A 10,228-nucleotide genomic window follows, 5' to 3' on the forward strand; every position below is an offset into this window, starting at 1 on the left:
ATGAGATAAACTCCAGGAAAGATGGAACTACATGGATTTTATTTATCATTACAACACCTTCAACTCCACACATGCAGAAAAATTAAACCCATATAGCTGTGCCCCAGGGCAAAACATTCCTGGGTAAAACAGCTAGTAGCAGAATGGAAATTTTTGCATTTTAAGGGGCTGTATCCCTCTGTTTTTTTACTTTTCCTGCAGCTGCCTAACATCTGAGATATCCTCAGTCACAGAGTGAAACGTGAAAAATCTTTATTTGCTTCCCTGTATTATTTATTTAAAAATAAAATTACTTACTGAAAACTTAAAAGTGAGACAAAAAAACTCAGGAAAAAATGGAAAACTAGTCAGGATTTTTTTGTCCCCCACCCCGAAACCTCAAGAGGAAGAAAATACATGAACAGAGGAAATATTTGATATCTTTATGGAGAATTCACTACCTTAAATGTTGTCCTTGTTGGTGATAGATTCCCAAGTAACTAAGAGACTTTTAATTCCTGGGAGGTTATCAAGGTGAGGTATAATTTTGAGATGTCTTGCAAACCTGTAGCATATATTTTTGTTCACTGATAATTAATATAGCTGTTCTGTTATTGAAAGGATTGCTTTGGCTGGCTACAATGCCAGTTTTATATCATTACCAGTTTTATGTAATCTGATCTGACATGGATCAGGGCTGGGAAGGAAAACACACAATAGATTAAAAAATGACTGTACTAATTGCTAATCAGTGTACAAGCAATGCCAAAAAGCCATATTTTTTTATAGCATCATCCTGCAGGTAAATACCTACACCCAAGGGTCCTGAGGAGATGCATTAACATAAAGAACTTGGTTTTACAAGACTTTAAACCTCCACACCCCTTTTTCCTCATTTAGATCCGGGCTTGTGCAAACAAATTTCCGACAGAAAATGTTTCAGCGCACCTGAGATTTCAGGCTTTGCTCCAAAACTGATGGTTGTGGTACAGGATGTGATTTTGCAGTGTGGTTAACACCGGGCCCAGAGTCAATGTTTACCAATATAAAGTCAAAATCAAATGATGAGACCTCCGTGACTTTCTTCATTGTTGTGCTCAGGAGCTCGGAGTGGCAGGGTCGGAGCTCTGAACACAATTATCAGCAAGATCAAACACCCAGGCAGGAAATGCATCGTGAGGAAACTGTTTGCCATCAGCACAGACCAGTTTTTAGTTTTTAAAGTTTCCTTGTAAGTCTGTAAAAGTGGCCTTGGAGGCTCCTGTGCCCATCCTGTTCTTTCAACCCCTGCCAAGGAGCATCTTGAAATTCTCCCTGCCCTCATGGCTGCAACTCAGGCTTTTCCCAATTCTCCTCCCATGGTAACCACTCCTTTAATCTGCTAACACGAGGAAATGCTGCAATGTTACTGGGTTTTGATTTTATTTTTTTTTTAAGGTTTTGCTAGGAGATTACCGAGCTGAACATTCCTGCCTCTCAACGAAATCTGCACAGCTGAGTGATTTGGAAAATCAAAAAACCCCACAAAGGTTACAGGGCCTGTGGTGTAGGAGCTGAATCTGATGCCTTCATGGTACACTGGAAAAAAAGAGCTTCTCTGGTGACAGGCAGACACAGACACACTCAAAAGTCAACATAAAGGTTTGCACCAATGGCTGCAGTGTGAATTTTGTTAATAATTTTATTTTGAACTGACTTGGGAATTTCCAGTGCCTTTTAATTTATTTTTTTTTTTCATTGTGACCTCTGTTAAAGTTTCTTGAACTGAAAGGGAAAAAAAATATATATAATAAATATGATATGATATGATATGATATAATATGATAGAATAGAATAGAATAGAATAGAATAGAATAAATATAATAAATATAATATAATATAATATAATATCATAATATGATATGATATGATATGATATGATATGATATAATATAATATAATATAATATAATATGATATAATATAATATGATATAATATGATATGACATAATATGATATGATATAATATAATATAATATAATATAACAACATAATATAACATAACATAACAGAATAACAGAGTAGAATAATATATAGTATATAGCAATATATTATATTATATAGTATATAATAATACATTATTATATATAATATATAGTAATATATTATATGATAATATATAATATATAAATTATATATGAATATATTATTATATATTATTATATTGTTATATATTAATATACATTATATTATATATATGATATGTAATACATTATTATATTACATATGTTATTTGTATACATTCCATATTTGCACACATATTTATATACATTATATTATTTATAATTACATTATAATCTGCACTTTTTGAGCCTTCACAGTGGCACTGTGTATCCCTTATTGAAGCAGACCACACTGATGAGAGTGTTAAAAAGTGTGCTTTCAGAGAAACTTCTGCTTGGATTTTTCCTCATCCTCATGCATTTGTTACCCCACGAGAAAACTGGAATTTCTGACCAGATCAGGACCAGTTTTCATGTTGAACCTTGAAGCAGGGGGGCAAAATGTTTTCCTCCTCCTCAGCAGCCACATGTAAAGCTCTCAGCTCCCAGGCTGTGCTCACACAAGAACAACCTGAGATTTCAGGTTATTTTCCCTTCCTCTCTGTGCATTTTGCTGAAATAACACCAGGACAGTTTAGGGACCAGCTGGTTGGGCTCAGGCACACAGAGAGAACACACAAAACTCTCCCCCTTCAGCATAAAAATGTGGGTGTGGTTAAGGATCTGTGCAGGTGAATTAAGGGAGAAGGAGGAAAACCAAATTCCTGTGAGAGATTTAGCAGGGGTTTGTGATTTAACAGATTCTAGCTAAGGATTAGTGTCCACAGACTTTCAGGTTATTATGCTACCTTGTTTTTAATCCTGTGCAACCAGCTAAGGACTGTGATAGGGGTTTTGTGTTAAATATCAGTGCTTTATAAGCCAAGACTTTCTAAATTAGTTTCCCAGGCATCTGATTCCCTGCTGCTCCTCAGGAGTTTTATTTCCTATTAGTAGCTGGGTGTGGGCAGAGTTATTTTTATTAGCTCTGTGATTAGTTGTGGCCCCCTGCAATATGAGGCATCTCTTTCAGAACCTGATTTGGCTTCTGGCACAGAGAGGCCAAACCAAAAATCTCAGGTACCCCATCCACTGATGTTCCCAGCTCAAGAGAAAAAGTGACCTCATGTGGCCAATGAAATTCATGGTATTTTCTGATTTATTTTATTTTTTTTTTACAAGGAAAACGTGCCACGTGTTTTGTCCTGCATGGAGGAGGAGGAGGAATATCCTTGGATGTCACCACAGTGGGCTGCAAGTCACTCTGTGTGTATGGGTGGGCCACAAAAATTTGGTGATGTGCAGATTCAAGTCAGAGCTCAGCAGTTTGACCTAAATATTTTCTTCATTGAGAGGGGGGAAAAAAAAGAAAGGGCTGCACTCCCAGCAGATGTTAGTTTTTCTGTTGAAACAGAGGATTGAAATGGCTTCATTTTTCCTGCCCTGAAAAAATGTCTTTTCTGAATTAGATCAGTTAAAGGAATGATAAATCCTCTACCTGCCTATAACCTTTCCCTTTTTTTAATATCACTAGACAGCCTTGGCTAAAATAGCGAATTTATTCTTAAGCCAGAAATAACGTTTCAAATGGAAACTAAAAACCACAAGCTTAAAAGCATATTTCTTCTTCCTATCAGGCAGTCAACAAGAAAGGCTCCTGAGGATTTTGTACTTTTCCCCTGGCAATATAAGTGATAAAAGTGGTATTCCAAAGAAGGTGCAGAGCTGAGGGTGGGTTTACAATAGTATCCAGAGGATTGAGGGACACAAGAATTGTTCACTTTCTGTTCAACTTCCTTTTTTTATTTTTTTTATTTTTTTTTTTTACTTAAAATACTTTCAGGATCCTCTGAAAAAACCTCTCCTCTGCACTTTATTTATTGGACCTGTCCACTGACAAGGGCTGAAATTGCAAATGTCAATGCCTCCTCCTGGCAGTGGTTATTACATTCGTATCCAATTAAGGATCTGAAATACAACTCAGGCACTCCTGGCAATTTGTATGGAAATTAGAGCACTAAAGCTCGCTCAGTGAAGTTTCTTTCCTTAACTGATTTCTGGTTATGAACCGACCTCCTGCACTACCCGGAGAGCACCTGCGAAACCTCCTTTTATTCGCTCTCCAAATGAAATAAACTCGGTTAATTTGTTTCAGGTTCATTACAGGTAATAGCCTTGCTAGCCTGGATAAGGCAATTTCCAGCCTGTTATCAAATAATTGCATTGTAACAACGCACTTTCCCCCGCCCACCACTGCCGGGTGGCTGGGATCAGCTGGATGAACCCTGAAATTCCAGGTTCTTTCCCCACTTATTTCCTTTAGAAAATGTGTCAGGGTCGATCCCCTCAGCACCCAGGGGGTGACCCAGGGGTGACACTGATGGGGACAGCAGTGCCATCACCTCCTGGCCCCGGGTGTCCCCTCCTGCCTCCTCTTTTCTGCGGAGCAGCATGCACGGGGCTCTCAGAGCCCTGTCCTTTGAGCAAGCCAACGCTAGATGTCACACACAGGAGGGTTATTGCACGGAGAAACAGCCTGCCAGAAAGAGATTTTATTTTATTTTATTTTATTTTATTTTATTTTATTTTATTTTATTTTATTTTATTTTATGTTATTTTATTTTATTATTTTATTTTATTTTATTTTATTTTATGTTATTTTATTTTATTTTATTTTATTTTATTTTATTTTATTTTATTTATTTTATTTTATGTTATGTTATTTTATTTTATTTTATTTATTTTATTTTATTTTATTTTATTTTATTTTATTTTATTTTTTATTTTATTTTATTTTAATTTTAATTTTTTGTTTTAGTTTATATTTTATTTTTATTTTTTATTTTATTTTAGTTTATATTTTATTTTATTTTATTTCAATTCTTTTTCTGTTTTACTTCGTTTTCGCTTCTTTCCGCCGCACCTATGGGTTAACTTGTGATAAACCATCGGCTCCATGGACCTTGGTTGCTACAGAAAAACCCCAAAAAACCCCAAAAAACAACAGTTAACTCATGATTAACCAGCAGCTGCATGAAGCCTGGTTCCTACAGAAAAACCCCAAAAAACCCCAAAAAACAACTGATGCGTTCCATGAGTTATCCAAAGGAGAAAATAATCCCTTGCTCCTGTCACAGGACCAACAGCTGAGGTCTGGGCTCTTTGTCCCCAGACCTCTGGGCTTCAGCATGACTCTCTTCTAATTAAGGCTTGCTTAATTTCTCTTGAAGCTGGGAGGCTGCCATTTGAAGGTGAATATTACTTAAAATTTTGTTTTCAGATGCTGGAGGATTGTTGGTGGAAGTTGCTACAGTAATTGCAGCTCTTGCTTGTCTTGGTGACAATGTGGGAAATTCAAATGAAGCCAAATCAGCCCTGGATGCTTCAGAGAAACCACAAATATCCTCTGCACACAGACTGTTTCCCCAGCTGACTTTGGATAGTTCACCTTTTTATTAGTACCCTCACTTTTAATCTTATGGAATGACAAGAATAGTGAAATGCTGGCTTTATACTGCACTTTTGAAAAGGTTTATTATTTTCTTTCCTGGTTGTAAAGTTCAGTAGTTTTATTAGTTAAAGTCTGGGTTTTAAAGTATGAGCCTCAAGTCTTCCCCAAATCATGCAGAATTTCACAAATCTTATTTGAAATCCTTTCATTACTTGGAGACTCTGGGGTAGGGGGACAGTTTTGTCTTATAATGTCTATCAACAGAGTCTCTTATTTCTCTTATTACAATATATGTCTTCTCTTATTCTCTTATTATAATATATATTATAATATATAATATATATAAAATTATACGTAATATTTGATATATATAATATATAATATTATACATAATATATATATTATAATAAGAGAATTATATATATTATTCTCTTATTAAAATCGCCACTGTTGCCCAATGCCCACTATAGTTCCATTTGCAGTCTGGTTGCTTTTATCACTGGGTAATCATTTAAAATGGTTAATTGATGCCTGGAACACAGAACCTCTAACTCGAGTTTTGTGTATTTTTGTTACTTGACTCGTCAACAGAGAGATACGTTAGTGATGTGGAAGAATCTGATGAAAAAAAATGTATATTTTGCTAACTTGAAAGTGCAAAGGAAAATATCTTATGGTGTAAAATCAGCAAGTCCTCCCCATCTTCAGGCTTCTAAAATCTTTGTGGTTTCCTCCAGGGAGTTAAATCTTCTTTATTTTGTTCCTCAGACCTCTCCAGCAGCCTGTGTGCTTCTTTCCCTGCCACTCTCCCCGGTCCAGGTCTGTGGGTCAGCAAGTGAAAAATGCAAGTTTACAGTATTTTTGGAAATGGTGAAATAAACCAGGAATGGGGGGAAAAAAGCTCCAGGTGTTCTGGTTTGGTCACTGTGGGAAGGAACGACCAACAAACAGTGCCAGAGTAAGAGAAAGAACAAAGAAAACATGTTTTCACTGGGAACTTCTGGTCTTTCTGTGGCTTGCTGTGGTCAAGGTAGACCTGGACACCCTTCTGGAGCAGAAATACTGGGCAGGAGTGAGTGGCACCTGGTGAAGCTTGGCTGTCTCAGGGCAGCAGAATGTCAGTATCCACCAGGGCTGGCTTCACTTTCATCCCCCAGATGGTCACAAATTATGTAGAAAATGGTGACTGGAGTAGTTGAAACCTTAAGTGATTGTGACTTTTTACAGCCAGCTGGGTGCTGGTGGGGGAGGAGGAGGTTTTGGCTTACAGAGAGCGTGGTTTAATTACTCAGGGAAAAAGGTGTGAAGATAGAAAGCAAAACAGAGCAGTTTGTGCTCAGATTTTACGTGACATTATTGCAATGTCTCATTGAAGATGTGACACTGTCACACCTTCATTTAGTTGGAATCACAGCTGAGGGTGGAAACCACCTCTGGAGTCAGCCTGTGCAAACTTCCTTGCTTGAAGATGGGTCAGCCAGACCAAGATGACTGGCAATTATGGTTATATTATGTATTATTATATTAGATTCATGGAGACTTTATAACCTCCCTGCACATCTTTTCCCAGTGTTTGACCACCCTCACAATTAAATAATAAAAATATTAAATATTAAAATATTAAAATTAAATTAAATATTAGGAAAAAAATAATTTAAAAGTTAAATTAAATATTTTAATGTGCTGAGCTTGTGCCCTTTGCTTCCCCTCCTGTTACTGAGTGAGCATCACTGAGAGGAGCTGGGCTCTGCTTCCTTCACTCCAGGACTCCACAACCAGGCATTACAAAGGTCACTCCTAAGTTGTGATGTCTTGTGGAAGGGGCCAGGCCGTAATGTCTTTTGCCTGAGTGCCCTGAAGATGTGTTTATCTGCCAAGAAATGTCAGCCTTTTAATCAAATAAATAATTCATGGCCGGCGTGTGATGATACCAGCGCCTGTTTGGAGTGAAATAAAGCTGTCAGCGTGAAAGGGCAGCTTTAGAGCCCAGCATGGATCAATGCAAGCAGGAGAACATTTCTATTTGGTTTGTAACTGAGTGATCTTTTTAGGAAGGTCTAATTTTTCAGAGCTGTACTCCGGCGGTTGTCTTCTTCCAAGATCAGCCAAGATTTGAGGCCTTTTGGGTAACCTGAGCGTTATCTTTATTTTAGCTAAATGGCAAATTCACTATTTTTAGTGGATTCAGTGACATTTCAAATGGGTTTGGTTTGGGTGGACGTGCAACAATGAAATTCATATACAACCAGCGCTCAGCGACTGCTGGAAAACGCCCTTGGGGCAAATGGTGGTTCTGGCTACTCACGACCTTCTGCAGGATTCTCCAGCTTTTCCTCACCCAAATACTGGGATCAGGCCTAGCTGGTGCCCTGAGTTGCTCCTCCTGGGGCAGCTGGGGATGAGCATCTTCCCTCCTGGAACCAAACACCCCGCGGAGCTGCTGGCGGCGGTGCCGCGCCGCGGTGGTGGCCAAGGGCAAACGCCAGCCAGGACAGGGCTGTTTTCTCCTGTGGTCCCAACAAGAATCCGAGCACGGTCACGGAACGAGGGCCCACTGCTGAGAGAGGAGAGAAACAGCCTTTTCATGGGCTGCTGTCAGCTGGCCAGAGCTCTGATTAGCTCCGGGTGTTTACGTTTGCCCGCGCCCGTGTGGGATCAGCTGAGGACCCGTTTCAAAACCCGTCGCTCAGCAGATCTAACTCTCAGTCAGATGGGTCTTTTTTTTCTCCATTTTAAAGGAATAAAATGGATCTTCCTATTTATTTATTTATTTTTTAAGGGGGCAGAAACACTTTTTTTGTAGAAACTCTTTCCTTGTGCCTAGAATTTACAAAAAAAACCCAACAAACAAAAAACAAAAATGAAAAAAAAAGACAAAAAGCAATACTGAATGCTCTTGTTGGTTTGGGGAATTGTCTGGTCACATGATTGAAACACCACTGCAGCTTGAATGCAACCTACTGTTAATGAGCAACAGAAAATTGCCTAATATCAGGAAAAACAGTAATTATTTTCTCTTCTTCCTCTTCTTCTTCTTCTTCCTCTTCTTCTTCCTCTTCTTCTTCCTCTTCTCCTTCTCCTTCTCCTTCTCCTCCTTCTCCTTCTCCTTCTCCTTCTCTTTCTCCTTCTCCTTCTCCTTCTCCTTCTCCTTCTCCTTCTCCTTCTCCTTCTCCTTCTCCTTCTCCTTCTCCTTCTCCTTCTCCTTCTCCTTCTCCTTCTCCTTCTCCTTCTCCTTCTCCTTCTCCTTCTCCTTCTCCTTCTCCTTCTCCTTCTCCTTCTCCTTCTCCTTCTCCTTCTCCTTCTCCTTCTCCTTCTCCTTCTCCTTCTCCACCATTATGTTTCCAATATTTTTCTTTACTTTGATTTATAGAAATTTCTTTTGTTTGAAGGAAGTTTTTTTTTCTTTCCTGTTCTCCTCATGCTTTCTTTGCACACTCACCCCCCATCTTTGCCCCTGACTTTGTTGAAACCTTGATACTGCCTTTTTTTGTTAGTGTGTCACCCAACCAGCCAAGGTGGATACAAACCCTAATTTTAGAAATAGTGCAATATTTTACCCAAGTAAGGTGGCATGCAGGCAGCTTAGAATAAAAATATCAACAGTGGCATCTGTGCAGTTTCTTCTGTCAGTGACACAAACCTCTGCAACTTTCACATGGGTTCTTATTTCTTCTAAAAACATGTCTCCAAAAAAAATCTCCAAAGGCAGCACTTGTGTAGAACAAAGGATTTCTGTGGAAGGTGATTCAGTGTTCTTCCCTTAATAATGGGGCTGCTGTTAAAACTGGATTTTTGGAGTTTTAACCTGCAAGAGAAAGAAGATTGAGAATCTGTGCCTCATTTCCACAGTGCAGCATCCTTGTAAACTCCACTCAAAACTCGTCAAATTGACAAGGATTGGGAAATGTACAATTATTTGCACACTGCCTGCAAGAGGAATGCCTTTAGTGCAACCCAAGTCAGCTTTGCATCTATTTTTCATCGACTGAAGGGTTGAAATACAGCTGAGGATCAAACCCAACAGCTGGGCGTGCCAAATGCATCAGTCTCTCCTGGAGACAAAGGTTACTTTTGCTAGCTAAAATCTCCTCCAGAGTGAAATTTGTTTATCTAAACTTTGTTTACTGTGAAATGCCTGGAAGCTATTTTCATTAGATTCTTGCCTTTTTTTTTTTTTTTTTTTTTTTGTGTGTGTGTGTGTGTCCTTTGCTAGTTGTTTTTGTTTTCTTTTGTAACTTGATTAACATCAGCTCAATTTCTTATTCAGTCATGGAACTGGGTGGGTGAAAGAGGCAAACTTCAGCAGGGCTCAGGCAGCAAAGTGGTGCATTTATGATTGCTCAAAGTGAGTGTTATTGTGCAGGTATTTTTAAAAGAAAGCCAAAGTAATGAGGAGCACTGGGCATTTCTCATGAAGAAGTGAGGGAGGGCAGTGATGTCCAGTGCCACCAGGCAGTACAGAACAATTTGAAGTGCACTGGTGGGTCAGAGGGTTGAACAAGCAGAGAATTTGCTGGAAGACAACCCTGGGCACCTCGTGGCAATGGGGTGAGGCAGAGGAGCCGTAGCTGCACAAGCTTGGCAGCAAAGGGGGCCATCAAGTGCTGCACAAAGTGCTGAATTATGAGACAAGAATTTGGATTAGACATTTCCAGCACTCCTGTGACCACAGCTGCGAGCTCCAGCTGAGATGCAGACAAAACTCGCCGATTTCTTG

Source organism: Pseudopodoces humilis, chromosome 4, assembly GCF_049639895.1.
Source record: "Pseudopodoces humilis isolate 2021_Gansu_Grassland_sample_001 chromosome 4, ASM4963989v1, whole genome shotgun sequence".
Taxonomy (NCBI): domain Eukaryota; kingdom Metazoa; phylum Chordata; class Aves; order Passeriformes; family Paridae; genus Pseudopodoces; species Pseudopodoces humilis.